At 36.5% G+C, this 18,740-nt stretch overlaps 1 pseudogene; it reads left to right on the forward strand.

Annotated features, from left to right (window-relative positions):
• The first annotated feature begins 16,655 nt into the window (after positions 1–16,655).
• On the forward strand, positions 16,656–17,869 carry LOC138855917 (uncharacterized; annotated as a pseudogene).
• The last annotated feature ends 871 nt before the right edge of the window (positions 17,870–18,740 follow it).

Consider the following 18,740-nt stretch of genomic DNA (forward strand, 5'->3'; position numbering starts at 1 on the left):
GACCATACTTCTTAGAAGAAAACGGTGTAACAGTAACCGTCAAGGGCACCCTTATTTAAAGATGTTGAATTAGTTTTTTTACCCAAAACTGCACCGAAGACGCCTTTCAACAGCGTTTGGTTCCAGCAAGATGAAGCAACGGCACACATAACCAGATCGGTTATTGCGGAGCTCCAACGAAAATTTGAAAACAAATTAATATCCAGAAACTCCACTTTTCGCTGGCTCCCAAGGTCACCTGACCTGGCTACACCAGACTTTTTTATAGGGTTATGTCAAACTAGAGGTGTACAAGACAAAACCCAAAAAGCAGTCCAATAAATCGATCATAGAGGCAATCCCAACTTCAACCCTTCAGACCGCAATGAATAACATCCTAATTAGGTGCCGCATATGCGAGAATGGAGCTCATTTACGTCCATAATTTTTAAATATAAAATAAAATTTGCTATACAATAAAAAAAAAAAATGTAAAGTAAACGGATAAATTTCTATTTAATTTTTAACTCAATCTCTCGAAAATAAATGGTTTGGTATTTTTTTCCGTGAAGTGCCATATTGGGTAATTTGAAGACTGTATGTAAGTCTTTATATTTTTCAAAAAGTATTATATTTTGTGTATGTGTGTTGAATTGTTTTCACTCGGTGAAAACCATTTGTGGAGCTTATAGGTTGTACCATAGAACTATCGATTTTATGGACAGATTGTTGTTTATGTATAATTACTATGATCATTACCACGCCTATAAAATAATTTTTTTCAAATAAACCTGTAATGCTGCAACGCAGTAACTAATTAAATGTAAAAGCTTGAGTCACTTGATAATTGGAAAGTGTGAGGTGAAAGTTTACAACATCTTTCGGGAAGATAGAAATCGCGTATTTTACAATTTACCTTAATGGAATAAAAGAATACCTGATTTTATACGACATATTTCAGTCAGAGTGTAAGTTATCTTAATGAAATTAAAAGGATATATTTTCTTAAGCTTCATGTAATTTAGTATCAAAAATTAGAGATATCGATCTATATCCTTCCGCAGTAGTAGTATGATGAATTTAGTGAGGAGTGTTCCTTATAGTGAGAGCAGGTCGGTTGATTCTAAAATAATAATTTTGGATACTAAAGGAGCAAGATTTAATAATGAAAAATGAGAATAGACGCCACACAATTTGGTTTGACAATTTTAAATCCATGTACCAAGACCCGGAAGTCACTTTAATTCAAATTACGATAGTTTTCAACCGTCTTCTGTGCAAGAGTTCAGCCCTTCTTATTTGTTTTTATGAGCGTTTTCCGCATTTTTAAAATCCGCTGTTATTGTGACATGGGACAGAGTTGAACTGAATTTAGTTTACTTGTGTAAGTCAATAAAAAACTCGTAGTCGCGACTCGCACCGACACTTACTTATGTTAATCTTGATGCAAAATAAAGATGTGCATTTATTCAACGGTGCTAAACTCTTAGAATGCAAAGAACAAGTAATACATTTGTTTTCCTTTTCATTGACGTAAGTTCAGCAATACTTGATGTTCGGCTTATTCTTTGTGTTCAAAATCGAATAAATTTAAGTGTTATTTACCCTAAAGTTATTGGTACCACGGGTTTCAGGGTCAAGGGCATGCCATGATGGATATGCCAAGGCGAATGGCCAAGCGTAGAGGAAAAAGAAGAAGATCAGACCATGGAGGTAAACTCGTCCTATCGGACTCCAAACTAATGCGGTGGTGAAGTGGGTCGAACTGCGTGTGAAGCTTCCGTGGCTTCCACCTTTCAACAGTTATAGGAGTTTTTGACACTATTGTGTAGGGTAATGGTTGCGTGCACATGTGGAAAACTTTGGATTTCATCGAATAAGTAATGATAGATCATAACAACATAGAATTTTATTGCATAGCGAAAACGACAACAACTAGAGAAAGCTATTTCTGCGGAATCCCTGAAACATGCGATTGGTTTTTCACAACGAAATCCATGAAAATTTCTCTCTCAGCAATTTGGAATTTGAATACATTTTTGTCAGTAATTTGATTGCAGCTTTCGTCTCCGGTTATGTATTTGTTTCAAATTACTAAGCTTTCAACATATCTTATCCATTTGCCAGCGTTTGTAATAACGGTGTTCATGCCGCTTTTAATCAGCCACCAATTTGTTAAGCCTGAGCTGTGAAGTAAATAATGAAGAGTAATTGTGAATGAATGACGATGCAGCGGGTTTGTCTTTCTCATACTTCTGGATGTCACCGAGGTACTGGCTGCCGTTTAACTTCCCCGCTGTTTGATATATAGTTTTCTAATGAGATTTTGACGTCGATAGCTTTAAGTGTGGCTTTTGTTCTACTTGGTTTAAAAATAATAATAAATGTGGTACATTGTAAAAACGAAACAATTTTTCACTTAAACTTATTTGAAAAGATTAATATACACAATCAGACCACGCGGGTTTTATCTGCTCTAGTGACCTTCTCTCATATACATTCCCTACTAGAGGCTTAAAGTGTATTTTTATATTTTTGAAAAAGAATTAATAATCACATTTTGACAACAATTAAAGTTCATGCTAAAATTTTGAAATTTAAGTTGCCAGTAAATGAGGCGCCTGCGGGGTTTCCTAATTGAGCATCAAGGTATGTCTCATTAAGCTGTTAACATTTCTTTTACACCTTTCGTGTTGTAGCTTCCAGATTTGAAGAGTCGGAGCACTTGTTGAAATTCGTACACACGTAGCTACTCGAAAACGAGTTTTTCTGCATTGTTTGTAAATTGGAATCGTTTTGCTGCATCGTTGTTCGTATGTAAATATTCGTTTTTCATCACCTGTGTTTTGAGCTTTTCTGTTGTTTTGACTGCGAAACGCCACTTGACGCTTGATAGCTTTGCCTTCGCGTTTAGGTTTCTTTGTTTAATTAGCATCGCATCTTCCATCAATTATAACCGTTTGAAGTGTTATTATATATAGTCGTAACTCCATAAATAACAATTATATATGTACAAATGTAATTAGGATGAGCGGTTATTCTTAAATACAAGTAAAATAATAAATTAGTGAGTTTAAAAAAATTGGCCGTAATAACTGGAACTTAAATAATTTGAAATATGCTGGTGATACGTCTTTAAAATCATTCCAAACTAATTGTCGAGTTTAAGACAACGAAGGTTCCAAAAAAGTAAACAATTTTATTTACATTTTACAAGATTTATTTATTTAATTATCGCTTAAAGGCATAATTTCAATACGCCTTACGTTTAGATAAAACCTAAGACCAATCTATTGTTGAGCATTTAACAGCTTCCGCCCAGCCCCAAGCAGTGAGTCGAAAGATTGCAGCATCAAAAGCTGCCAAAGGCACTTGCTACAAATGTGCATTGTAGCACTGGCAGCAAACTACAACAACCATTATAGCTCGATTGTTGATATCGACTCAGGTAAGTAAACAGCAATCGCATTAGTTTGTGTGGCTTAAGAGATGATAGTATAAATCCACTCTCGACAAGCGATTCTCTACTACTTTATTTTGGAAATACCACCGAAATCCCTATACTAATGTATCAAATAATTGTTTTAAAAAAAAATATTACAATTATTCAAACTGTTATCAGACATTTATAAAACATTTCTATGGCGGGGTTAAAACTAAATTTTAGATTCCTTGAATGTGTTCTTTTCCTCTCAAAAAATGTTAAATTGCCACAGCTTGCACCCCTACGAATAGCTATGCTTAAAGTAATTATGTTCGACCCTGAATAGTTAATGAAGGAAGTATTTATGAAATTTCGGTACTTTAAATAGAATAAGAGTGTAGTACTCAACTTAGCATACAGTTTCAAAATTCTGAAATCTGGCACTATAATGGGCAAATTTCTGTTTTATCACCTAGCATAACCTCAGTTTCCTTTATTGTGGTTCAGTCAGTCCATTATTTATTCACGTATTCTGAATTTTAAAAGAAATGCTTTTGATTTTGAAATTTCGATTTTTTTTTTGGTTACAAAAGTACGAAACTAAACGACTGGCAACCATTTTAAATAAGTAAATAACAAATTATTAAGTATAATAAAAATTTAAAGGATTTTTTCGTACTGGTCAACTACCACACAGCCCTTTCGGACCAGTTCAAACACATTCGACAAATGAGTAGTAACAATCAAAAAGTCTAACCCTTTGTTTGCTTGCGACTTAGTGCATCTTTGGCGCTTCGGAAAGTCTGTTGAACTGACAATATTGAGGTGTGCGCCACAGTGAAGGCGTGTCTGTTGAAACGTGCTGCGCTGCGCCCTAAAATTAAGAGTGCACACGCAGCGATTACTCACAGCAATGAAGACGTGCTGCACCTAGCAGCAAGTAGAAACGATTCCATCGAATTCAAGATATATTTGGTGAATTGCAATCAAAATTGGTGGTGCAAGCCTTACTTTGTTCGTGCTAAATATCGCACCAAATTAAATATTTGCAGTATTTTGATAATTTTTTTCTTGCAAAGAATTTTATGAATTTGTTTAAAACGGCACGTAAAAAGTATATTCATCTAGATATAAATGCAATTTTAACGCTGTTTACTTTTGAACAAAAAATGTTGAAGAGCTGGAATTTATGCGTGCCACCATTAACCTGTACTTAACCCGCTGCTGTCATAAGCTTATCGTAGGCGCATTAAAAACACTAAACGAGAAATGAAAGGCAGAGCAAACACTTTGATAGCGTAGTGCTGTACTTAGATACATAGCATAACCATGCAGATGATATGTGCTGGGACTCGTTGACCACAACACTGACCCTGCACAAATCACTAGTACTTTCTGCAAGCTGTAAAATGTCCTCCACATGGATCAGAAAGTACTCCCAAACTAGCTACCATGAATATAAAACACGAGGAAATGAAATATGATAAATACTGAGCCTACAAAAGAAAAATATAAACTACTCATTAGACCTAAACTCCTGTCCGAGGTCAGATTTTGACAACAAAAAAGGTCGCACCACGCCAAATTTTAGAGTATACGGTGCAGTTGGTAGCCTAGTCCGTTCAAATAGGATTTGGCGAAGACGCAGGTGTGAGCCGATGCGATATTATGGTGGAAAAACAATTTTTGTTCGCCAAATGGAACCTTTTTTTCTGCGTTTATATGTATTAGGATAAGGGTAAGGATCTCCAAGTTTTCATGCCCGATATGACCCCAACGATGTTTTTCTGCAAACTTCATGCAGAGCCCATGAGAGCCATAAAAAAGCAAGGAATTGTTTCTGTGTCATCGCAAATTTCTTCCGCTTCTATTCATTAAACATTAAAACTTGAACAAGCATCGAGTAGAAATAAGCTAATGTAGAGACTTAACTACAGAGGAGCACTTCGTAAGTACTCCAATGTGATATAAATGGCTTGTGGTCCACCAACAGTTTTTGCGGGGACATTAGCCACTACCACAATTGCAACATGCGGCCTTCGTGCGTGCGACGGCAGCACCAACATCGACAACGCATTGTTGTTGCAAATTAATATGGCGAACTCGCGGTCAAACATGACCAATCCAAAGGTGGCGGTGACTATGCTGCTTGGTATTGGCACATGTGGCAAACAAACACTCACAGGCACACACCCACACAGTCGATTTACCGCAGCTTTGCGGCTGCCCCACTAGCCAACTGCCATAGTGTCTGTCTGTCTGGACTTATTGACTGTTCAAAGCGTAAAATTTTACGCATAAATCGCTTTGTGATTGAAATTAATTGGCTGCTGATTGCTTTCGCCAGCTTTACGCATAAAATGTTTCAACTAATGTTCATTGGCTTTAAATATTTGCTTACATTCATACACACATATCTATATAAAAGTATTTCGTTGACTGCAGCATTTGCTTACTTACCAAAAATTTTTTTTCCAAAAATTCTTAAAAAGATAAATAATTACATTATGGACTATTTTGTTTTCATATTTAAACAACTTTTTACTGTCCAGTAATTTACTAACACTTTCTGAAACAACAATCAATTTAGATGACAACTTTAAAAAAAAAAAATAAAACTTGACAAATCAGCATATGGAGGCCACGAGATATAGTAAATTTGCTGTCAGATAAATGAATTGAGAAGCATTTTTCCGTGGCAAGTGCGGAAATTTGCAGAATGAGTTATATAAAAGGCTGAACTTGTCTGGAGTTGCGGAAACTAATTCTAAGCAATACTTTGACATGGTTATAATATAAAAATATTGGTCTATCTGAACTTGATTTTCCGCAATATCACTGGACTCTTGTTATTTAAAGCACGCAAAAGCAATCTAGCAGCCAAAAATGTGTTCAGTAATTCAAATATGCTTTATATGTGGTATTCAAATTTGATATTAAAATGCTTTAGCCATCTGATCTGAAAGAATAACGTTTATATATTTGATATCAATTAGAATGTTAATTAGTTGGCCGTACTTTCACGTTTTACAACGACATTAAATCATAATTTTAGTTATAATTATATATATATATACATACATTTATTGATAGCGTCTAATATCGAAATATAATTTAACGACTGGACTGGGATTATCTATCCCAGTTATATTTTCAATTCGTCAGCCAAATAAAATTTATTACTAACTTATACAATAGATATCCGTTTGATACTGGCAACATGTTCCACTTAGCAACATTTTAACCAAGTCACAAACCAGTTAAATGCAATAAACGATAAGGTAGTTTTAGCACAGACAAGAACCAAACACGTGGAACTTATGGCAGTTCAAGCAGAGAACGTACGCAGGTCTTATCATTCCAATTTTCGATATCAAGTGGGAATGAATTGTGGAAAGGTAGAAAGGTGCGGAACCAGAGTAGAGAATGTTAATGAATAGAGAAGGCCCAAACAGAAAATGTTATATAAATTTTCATTAATATTTTCTTAACATTGTCTGCAAATAAGTAGTTTTCACATTAAGGGACTCCACCGGGCAATTATAGCAGCGAGGAAAAAGTTATCTATGTCCATGCCTATTTAGATTTGCGTCTAGAATTTATATAAAATTATAAAAAAAATCATGATCTACAATTACAAATAATCTTTTGAATTAAAAGAAGAGGAAGAATGGTAAAATTTCGGAATTTATAATATAAAATAAAATTTTTTATGGTCCAAATTAAGAAAAGGGTTACACTCAATGTGGCCACGAACATTTACGTTCGATGACTGAAATTCCTGATATTTAAATTTTATGAAATTACTTGAAATATTGGCAAATCTCAGTTCGAATAGTTATTTTAATAGCATCCTTAGCACATACCCGTTATGTAAACAATAAAGATATAATTGAACTATTTATTAAGCAAATGTGTCAAATGTGTCATTGACACATTAACAATGGAGGTCATCACCTTGTGCAACGCTTTGCGTAGAATTAAGAAGCACATCACCTTACACCTAAGTTTTGCACTTCTTAAAAATTGTTGCGTCAATGGAAGTACGTTGAAGGTACTATATGTGCAATGTTTTCTTCTGATAACTTTGATCTGTAAAGTGAAAAAATCAGATAGAATTTTAAAATTGGTTATGTATGTTGGGATCGGATTTCACCCATTTAACAGCATATAATGGGATGTTTAAATAACCGCCCACACCAAATTTGTTTAAAATCGTTCAATTATTTTCTGAGATATAAGATTTCAGCTAAAGAGTGCAGCGCCTGGCCCACTGCCCAATTTTTATAAATGCTTCTATAAAGCGCTTCCCTACAATTTTGATTGTGAAATGTGTGGCGCATTTATTCACTGAGTTATCTTACTTTAAGTAGTTTTCAACATAACCGATATATGGAGAATGGACGTGGTTATTATTTCATTATAACTATTTTAACTGTGCTAAAAATACTTTTTCTCAGCAAGTTTAGTTGATATAGTTTCAGTGGCTTGGAAGATATGTACATTAAACCATTTACGGGGCGGGGTTATGCGCACTTTTAAAAAAAAGTTCCATAAAGATAATCGCTTACACGGAGACACAGACGGACGGACAGACAGACAGACAATCACTCGCAATTCAACCCGATCCTGATCATTTACATGTAAAAAATTAACCTCAAATAAGATATAAGTGGTTTAAACTCAACCAAAGGAAGCAAATTTATTATATTGGGTACATGAGGAAAAAGTCAAGTAGAGGATCGGGAACCATTGAATTAGGGATATGCGATTAAGATCAAAGTCTAGACTAATTTATTCATATTCAGTACTAAAATACATTAATTTAAGAAAACATGTACACTTAATTTTATTAAAATATTATACATGTTGACCAATATAAACGGTTGAACATTAGGTAAAGGTCAGGGATGATTGTGTTAACTCTTGAACATGTTTCTAGCAATTTTATGAATATAGCTCATACACTGATCGACATATTCAGAAAAATATGCTATAATAACGATTATTACATATATGTACAGGGTGGCTCACGAATCGTGCTACATAAGAAAACCGTAATAACTTTTTTTAATCAATACGTTACATTTATTTATTTTTTAGTGTATAGCAAATTTAATTTGATATAATCAATTATTTTTAAAAATTATGGACCGTAAATGACCTCCATGCTCATCCACGCATATGCGACATCTAATTAGAAAATTATTCATTGCGGCCTGAAGGGTTGTAGTCGGTATTACCTCAATTATCGTTTTAATGAACTGCTTTTTGGGTTTTGTCTTGTACACCTCTATTTTGAAATAACCCCATAAAAAAAGTCTGGTGTAGTCAGGTCAGGTGACTTTGGGGGCCAACGGAAAGTGAAGTTTCTCGATATTAATTTGTTTTAAAATTTTCGTTGGAGTAAAAAAGTTTATTACGGTTTGTTTTTGTAGTACGATTCGTGAGCCACCCTGTATTATATGGTAGTTGGGGTAATTTACGGATCGATTTTACAGATTTTCTGCATTAAACTACAGTATCCAATATTAAGATTTGATAGATATTTGTGCAGATATCTTAATTGGTGCTTGATTTGTATACTGTTAAGGGAAAGAATCATATGGAATTTAAAAATGTGGTTTAAGAAGGTCAGAGTAATGTTATGCAACAAATTTGCTTAAAACTGGTCGAGTACTTACCAAGGTATGAGATATCACCTAATGGCGGGCGGTTCCTTCAATTTTTTCGGTCTCCTATGAAATCTTTTCGAACTATCTCGGATTTAATGTCTTTGACGAATTTATGTATTGAGTTATCGCACTTTACACAGTTCTACCGATAACCGTTCTATGGGGAGTGGGAGTGGTTATTATTTTATTTCACACATTATCACATAGCACGAGGAAATGCTAGCAAGTCTGGGGGATTTAGCTTAAGTGGTCTGTGAGATATGTACTTCAAGGCTATTAGCAGGTGTATCGCCTCCTCTAAAAAACAAAAACAATTTAAGCCACATACGCCCCTCCATATTTTCATCCGTATTGCCAATTAAAGTTTTGTCTCTTAATTTATGGCTTAGCTATAGCAAAGACTGATTCCGCGCTTCTTCAACTCTAACCTGCCTTGGATGCCATCATCATTAGCGTATCTCAATTTTTACTCATGTCAGTCACCTCGTTTGCACCAGTTCCTTCATCTTAATCATTTATATATATTATATAACTCTATATCTATATTGATTAGTTTTTTTCTACGGAAAAAATTTTCCTCATAGGCAATAAAAACATAACATCTTTTAATTTTTTCTTTTATTAAGTCAGTGATTTTTTAACGCTTATTAAGACAATTCAGCTTTCAGTTTATTAAAACTTGTAGCATTGAATTGAATTGAACATTTTTAGCGGTCATTTGCTCCAATACACGACATTGATATATTGCTATATTTCCATATAATGCGCCAGTCTAGTTTGGTTCCGCCGTCACTATACGCTTTTGAATAAAATTCTACACTAAACGTTCTTATTAACTACGATAATGCATTGAAAGGAATGCTGGGTTGAACTAAAAAAAATTAAGCATTAACATAAATAAAAGAAAACTAAAAAATATTACTATTACGACTATTTAATGTAATAATTTAACCATAGTATTTAGGCGATTAATTATCACATCGGTTGCAATTAATTTAATTTGTAATACAATGCGTATTTGGCATGTTTGCCACTTCCACACAGGAAGTATATAAAAACGAACATGCAAAGTTGCCCTACTCCTCGTGAACAGTTCAGACTATTAGAGCCACTGCATTGTCTGAGCAACAAAATGCATTTAAGTGCAATCCAAATAGTTGGCAATAATTTTGGCATTGAGCTATTGAAATTGAAAAGGGTTCAATAAAAATTGGATTAGTTTTAGCTTTAAATTGCAGTTCTTCGTCAGTTTGAAATGCTACCGCCTCTTCAATATTTTTGCACTCGGTCATTATGAATTTTATTATTGTTTCCTCTTTAATTGGCGTGTTTGTGTACTATTTTGCCATTTGAAACTAACAACTATTCAATATTCAGCATTCAATTTTACTTCAAACAATTTATTTGATTTGCTTGGATTTGGAGGCTTGGTGTGTGTGTGTGCGAACTCAGTGAGTGGCCCTCAAATTAGTTCACAACAACCCTTTTAAACAAATAGCCTTACTTCAATATATATTTTTTTTATTGGATATTCTACTCCCAAATTCTATGTTTCTATTACTGTATACTTTTTAATTTATTTTGTTCTTGTTGCATCTCTCTCCAGGCTTCAATGTGGCAACATTGTGTTGGTTGCTATTGTGAGCAAACAAAAATTTTGTAGCGTACAGTGTTTTGTGTATTGGAAACCTTTAACGACCTTACAAGTATTATTGAAGCAAAATGTTATTTAATGAAATCTTTTTATTTCAAGTTCTTAACTAAACTTATTTACTTCTTATGTTATTTCCTTACTTTTGCTCATTACAGAGTACCTCTAAAATTGTGCCTACCCAACTGGGTTTCTAATGCAGACCTAAGACGAATACTAATCTCTTATTAAGAGTATAACTAACTGTTTAATGGACTGTAATCTTGTCTTTAATAAATTGTCTTTGTAAAGTTATTATCAGCTTGTAATATGTACGGTAGTATCTGTTATTCTCCATTATTTATTTGTATTAAAGCTAAAATTTTGCCAAACTTTGGAGCTAAAATTTTGTTGGAATGTTTTACTGAAGCTATAACATATAAGATGTGTCGACCTCAGTCTATAGATGGTTAAGTTGTTTTCATCTGGCTCTCTTCCAGGCAATTTGGCATCCTGATGAAGCTTTCTGAAAATAAGTACTGCATCCCACTCTGGAGTTTTTCAGTTCCGTAGGTTCTGTCTTCTAGCCAGTAAGAAGACAGCGGAGGTCCGAGCCGATATAATATGTTAATGTATTCAGCTTAGTCACATACCTCTTAATTGCGTTTTCTTTAGTTTCTAAACAATTTTTAAGCAGGGTGACACTCGGTTGCGCTAGTTTATAAATCTGATGTTGGAGAATATTAACCGAGTAGCAGAAAATGAAGCAAAGCGAATTTGGTATAGCCGTAAAAGAGAAGGTTACAAGATATTTCTTGTTATTAAGTAAAATGTCAGTTCGTTGTCATGACAATCAATGACTATAAATTTGAAGATCAATGACTATAAATAATGAAGATAAATGTAAATTCTTGCACCAACTTCATTCTTGAGATTTAATAAGGAATCATTCGTTCTGCTTTGAGCATCCTGTGTTTGATGGCGTTGTAATTTAGCTGTTACATTGGGTAGAACAAATCGTTCGAATGAAAAGTAAGTTAAGGTAAATGCAGTACCGTTTTGCGTTAGAGAGAAAAAGTAAAAAGATATTGACGTCAACCAACAAAGAGAATAAACAACTGACTGGGTAGATCAAAATTGCTTAAACGCTTAAGTGCCAGTAATGAAAACTTTAGAGATTATATTATACCTCCAGAATTTCACTGGTAAATGTATTTTCAAAAAAATTAATTTCTACTTAGCAGAGAGAATTGGAATCCTCTATTAAATTAAAGCTAATCCATTTAAGGGGTATTAAATATTGAAGAATAGTTTCTAAAAAGAGTTTTCGAATTTGAGTCCGAAAGTCAGAACGAATCTAACAATAGATGGCTTAAGGAATTTAAAACGCATTTTTCTTGAAACAACTTTTTTCGAAGTGTTTTTTAAAAAAACTTCAAGTTCTAATCAACATATTTAAAGTTTTAATTGAAATTAGTACTATTTAAAAACATAGGCGGTATATATAAAAATTGGTTAAAAAATTGATATTTGTTCATAGCATCCGCCGTTTTGTGCGAAATATTTGTTTCTGTAGTTTCTAAGCTTCTCGTATAAATGAGTATTGATTGAGGATCTACTTCAAAAACGTACAACTGTGTGAAACTTTATTTTTTTCTTAGAATTTTTTTTTTTGTAAACTCTATAAATATATTTAAAATAAATGCATAATATAGATCGCATTTATCCCACTGTAAAATTTTAAATCTACCATTCGGTTTCGTGCGTGGGGCGAAACTGCCGTAGATATTAAAATTAACATATAGTTAAAGCGGCAAACTTGTTAAATAAAAGAAAGAAGATATTATTCTTCCACAACTTTGTGACAACCGATAAATGAAAATCACCTAATTAGCAGCAACGAGTGCAGGTACAGAGTTAACGGGCATAAATTGCTAACTGGTAGAATTTACTGTGATGTATTAATCCACCAATTTTCAGTTGAGAACTCGCCAAACGTATTGCCTTTCAAAGCCACTGTTGCGAAATGCTGCAGTAGCACCTAACGGCATGTGGCGTATTTGTTTAGCCGATCTGCCACAAAATGAAAACGGCAGCGGTGCTAAATACTTACAATTGAATCGGATAAAAATATTTGCAAATTTTACAACGTCCATTGAACAGGATGCTTTCAATGTGCGTATAACACAGTAAAGTAATAACATAGACGCTGCAACAATAACAATACCCATAGCATGCGTACATATGTACACAAATATACAATTTGTGCAGTGCATTTAGTAGTTAGTCGGTCAGTGCAAATGTGCATGTGATTTCGCGGGCAGGATGTGGCGGATATGAACCACGGGCGGATGCGGATGGCGACGATTGTGTCGATAGTTTACGAGTGGAGTTGGTTTGTTGCTAGACACACATACCGACTTTTATACAGGCTTATACTTGCCCACACCAATATGCTTGTGTCATTCAATACGTATTCGCCAAACGACCACCATGTAGGAGCTGGACCATTGGTGGTTATTACTGGCTATGTTTGCATTTCGTTTGCAACATCATCAAGCGCGCCTGCCGACACGTGCAATACTCGGAAATGTGCGGCTAACGCGTACACACGCAGGTAATAGGATCTGTGAGAGTGTGTGTGTGGAATATTTGCATTTGCGGGATTGTTGTTATGTGGTGGCGAGCGGACAAATGATTTTACCATTTTCATGCAGAATTAATATTGCCAATGTATTTGCTGTTGCAACAGCTTAGCAAAATTGCCAATAAGACAACATGTGTATATAATTCAATTTAATATCATATAGCCAAAAAAAAAGCTTTAAATGCAGAACATTTTGAATTAAATTTATTAGAATAAATGACGGACGACAAAACCAATTTGTTTGCTGCAGAACAGTCTGCAGTTTTCGAGCTCGCTTCACACTAAACACTTTAAGCTAACAGCCATAAGCGAAACAAGTAGTAACAATAACATAAGTGATGTGATAAAAAATAAGGATATCGACAATAATCTTACTGCAAGTAATTATCTCTTTAAGTTCATGGGATATAAAGGATTTACCTCGAAGCTTGGCCTAATTCCTTCTTGCACCGTTCCCGTTTAGCTAGACATACATACATACTTCATAAATTTTTACGGCGCTTTTGATTTTTTCCGTATATAAGTCTACACAAAATTTCACTCGCATATAAATATGCTAAGCTGGAAAATTTTGTGATTAATTGGTTTATTGCTTTGCCAAAAAAACAATAATCCTCCAAAATTCACGATAACTTTCATTAAACCTCGCCACTTTGACCTACTTGTGGCAATGAATGCTGTGCTAAATCAATGAAATTCATTTTCTCATTTCTGATTTTATGCATTTTTTATGCGAAAGTTTACGGTGATTCCGAAATGCATTCAAAATGGAAGGCTAAAGCGCTTTATATTGCTAATAAATAATTTTATAAGGTTATCATCATTATTATTTAAAACGGTACTTCTAAAAAAAATAAATTGTTGATGCCACTTGAGTTGGTTTGTGGAGTCATGATTATTACAAAACATGAACATGCATACATACATATATATAAATCGACATGCAAACTTTTAGCAGCCAACATTGGTTTCACTAAACTTGTAAGTTTAACGGACTTATATTATATATACGTCAAATTAACTTGTTAAAATTTTATATATACTATAGTTTTTCAAAAGCGCGTTTGGTTTGATTTTACCCGATGCGGTAGCCAACCCATGTGGAGACTTGTGGGCCGGCTGAAAAAATGGTGCATTGATTTCAAAATTTTCTGACGTTTAACATATCAAGATTTATATCAATTTAGCGGCGAAGGTTATATCCGAAGCGCACCTTATTGCAAGGAAGACCCTAGGAAACGCCCATAAACGAGGGGCCATAGGGTCCTATCGACCAAAGCAGATACAATTTTTGCAATATGTAACTAATATACTTCCCATAGTTAACATCAATATGTTGCTACAGAATATAATAGTTTTATTCACCTAATGGTTGTTTGTATCACCTAAAACTAATCGAGGTGGATATGGAGTTACATACATATATATATGTATAAATGATCACGATAGCGAGACATGTTGAAATCCGGGTGACCGGCTGTCTATCCGTCTGCTCATGCAGGCGATAAGTTGAGTCAAAATTAAGATATCATGATGAAGCTTGCTATATATATTCCTTGGCACCCAAAGGAAATTCGTGTTGCAGATGGGCAGAATCTATTAATTGCCACGCGCATAAAACCTAATTGATTGAAAACATATAAAGTGCTATAATCAAGCTCTAATTTAAGATACAAAACTGTAATTTGGTGCAGAGGATTACAGGGGCACTTGTGGTTTGAAAATTTTTAAAAAGTCGGCAGGATCTCACCTTCTTAATGTTCATTTCTCCTACACTACTTAAGCTAAATTAACCAAACCTACTCAGGACAATTTTTTTAGCATCCCCCAGTGTATTGGCAGTGTAAAAATGGTTGAAATTATATTAAGACCACCCCCCATATAACAGTTTTGTTAAAAACTACTGAAAGTGCGATAACTCAATAAATAAAAATATCAGAGATCTTGCACCTGAGATGATTCATACATGCTCCACCAATTTTAACCAAATGTGGTACATAAGATTATTTTGACATTCCTTTGTTATAGTGCGAAAATACTTGTAGGTGAATTCGGAGAACAACCACATTTACTTTCCATATACAATAACAAAAATTTAGATCCCATTTTGCAGGATACAAATTAAGCACCAATGAATGCATCCATATAAAACTTTGCATGAATATTGCCGTTAAGATATGCCTGATCACCAAAAATTGTCAAAATCGGATTATAACTATTCCAACCCCAGATACCGAGTATGTGGAATATATATATATATATATATATATATCATATATATATATGTCTTATTGCGAAAAAATCTTTTCCTGATAATACAAGTACTATGCCTGTGTGTCGAATGGGTGGAACCGGATCACTACTTTCCTTAGCCCCGTTTAGTGTTAAAGTTAGTCCCCGGCTTTCAACCTTGCAAGTCGCAAGTGTTCAAAATTTTCGGCTACACCCGAATTTGGCCCGTCCTTACTTTAAAGTTGTTATTGCTTGGGCATCCACTAGTGTAGCGGAAAGTATCCCTAAATTCCGTTCTATGTGTATTGTAAATAATTAATAAAATCCATCACGTTTTATGAAATAAATTATGGCTGTCTACAATTCGACAAGTGTTACTCTCCAGCGAGGTCGGCAAAAATCTCCCACTGAACCCTCCCCGAGGGTGCCGACTGGTAATAGATACCACAGATTCACGACACAAGCGGGGACGAGCTGGTAACAGTCCGCCCCTGCCGTAGACGTGAGGAATCTAGCTAAGGTCAGACTTCTTATCTGTGTGTTCGATGTTCCTCAATAGCACAGCATACAGATGAGGAGCCTTACCATGGTCGGGGGTAAAGGGCTGGATCAAGGTGTCATGCGACCGGTGCCGAGGATCAACCTGGCTGGGGGCCCTTAAATAGCCCAGTCTCGAACGGAGCTTACGGATACCTGGCGCCGTGGACATACGTTCCCCCACACTCGTGGGACCAACAATGAACCAAAACGCAAATAAACAAAAACAACAAACAAAAAATCGGAGAGAGCCCGAATCTCCAGGAAAAAACGCGTTGCTCCCATAAAAGAGCAGCATTTGGAGCAAGCTCAACAAACACGAAGAGGACAGGAGCGAAGCTTGGTCCTGATGACAAGGCAAGCACTAGTAAAGGGGCAGAAGCTAAATTTGGCCCACAGAAAGTGGTAGCGCCGGAGGCAGCCAGACCCAAACCCTGCGGCCAAAACACGGCTGAGAAGCAGGGGGAGGGAGGAGATGCCAAAGGAGCTGCTGCTGGAAGTGCATCTGCCAGAGAGTGGCCTGCATTTAGCATGCAGGACCCGACAAAGGCAAAGTATGCGGAGAGACGACGCGCCGCATACTCACTAAGGTTGGTAGAGCTAAAGCCGCCAACGAAAGAGGAGCTAACGAAGGAGCTCCAAGCATCAATTGACCTTGCGAGAGCAGTCATACCCAACTTCAAGTTGGAGCCGCCGGTAAAGGCAGCCAAGCGACAGAGGTCAGCTGAAGAGGCAAAGCCGTCAGCAAAAAGACCGAAGACCAAGGGTGTAACGCCCGCAAAATCATTTGCAGAAGTGGCCCGGAACCGAATTGTCATTGGCGTTCTGGATGAGGGAGATCCCGAAGGAAGAATCCCCAGAGCCCAATGGAAATGGGTGCAGGCTGCGCTGACAAATGTGGCGCTGGAAGTGCTATTAAGCAATCCGGGTCCGCCACCGTCATGCGCAGATGCCGGCTGGTACCAGGGCCAGATCAAAATGATTGCTTGCGATGACGAGAGATCGGTCGCTCTATACAAAGCTGCTATAGCCAAGGTGGGAGAGGTATACCCCGGGGCAAAATTGGTAGCAGTGGACAAGAAGGACATACCATCCAGACCAAGGGCAAGGGTATGGATTCCGGCTACACCATCACAGCCGGACCAAATTATGCAGCTCATAAGAGCCTGCAACCCGAGCCTACCCACGGAAGAGTGGAAGTATGTCAAGACATTTGATGACAGCGTAGCAGAATCTGGCGTGGAGACCAAAAGGGCCACGATGCAGATTCTGCTGTTATTAACGAAAGAATCCATCGAACCGCTGGCGAAAAGTGGCGGGGAGATAAATTACGGGTTCACGAAAGTAAGGATAACGCCTTACAAGTCGGACGCCGATGCTGCAGACCATCTGGCATCGGGGAAAGAGTTATGCGAAGTAGAGGAAGATCCGATGGAGTCCTCGAGCGACGCGGAAAGCATGGAGCAAGGTGAGTGTTCTTCTTCCGGGTCTGAGCTTGCGGCCAGACTCTCAAGCTTGTATACTGAGAAAGAGCTTTTAAGCGACTCTCAGGAAGACGCAGATATAACAATGGTTTATGCGTCTTCTACAAATTAATCTCCATCATAGCAAACTAGCTTCAGCAGCCCTAATTAACCGCGTGGCAATGGAACAGCCTGAATTTGTCCTCATTCAGGAGCCATGGGTTAATGGAGGGCGTATTTGCGGACTGAGGACGCCGAACTATAAGTTGCTGATGGCTAACTGTGAAGGTAAAATCAGAGCCTGCATAATGGCAAAGAAAAACCTTAATGTTTTTATATTACATAATTACAGCAACAACGACACAGCAGCAGTAAGCTGGAAAACGGGCTCAAGCAGTTACCGGCTAGTGTCGTGCTATATGCCGTATGAGCAGGAGCTGGTGCCACCTCTGATGGTAAAAGAGGTGGTACGGGATAGCGAGGCATCCAAGTGCATGACGATACTTGGATGCGACTCAAATGCGCATCACACAATCTGGGGCAGCACAGATGTAAACGACAGAGGTTAGTGTCTCTTTAATTACCTACTAGGTACTAAATTACTGGTGTGTAATAAGGGAAGCACTCCAACATTTATTACAAGAAACCGACAAGAAGTGCTGGATATCACACTTGTGTCGGAAGAACTAATTGACAGGGTAACCCAATGGAGGGTTCTCGAAGAACATTCCTTTTCGGATCACCGATATATCGAATGTACAATAGAGGAAAGGGCCGATAGAGGCATTAACTTTAGGAATCATAGGAGAACGAACTGGCAGGTGCACATGCAAGAGCTAGAGAAACGTATACCTATGATTCTACCGTTTCAGCCCAATGGCAAGGAGGATCTAGATATCCTCGTTAATCGACTCACGGAATCGTGCCGGCAAGCACTAGAAGTGGCTTGTCCAATAACACGAAGCAGGGGTAGAATAAGGCCCCCCTGGTGGTCTCTAGAACTCAAAAAGCTACAAAAAGAATGCAGAAAACAGTTCAATTTAGCTAAGCAATCCCAAGGCGAGTCAGGCTGGGATTATTATTACAACCTCCTTAGGTCATACAAAAAGGAAGTTAGGAGAGCAAAAAGAAATTCATGGAAATCGTTTTGCAA

This window comes from Bactrocera oleae, chromosome 3, assembly GCF_042242935.1.
Source record: "Bactrocera oleae isolate idBacOlea1 chromosome 3, idBacOlea1, whole genome shotgun sequence".
In the NCBI taxonomy this organism is placed as follows: Eukaryota; Metazoa; Arthropoda; class Insecta; order Diptera; family Tephritidae; genus Bactrocera; species Bactrocera oleae.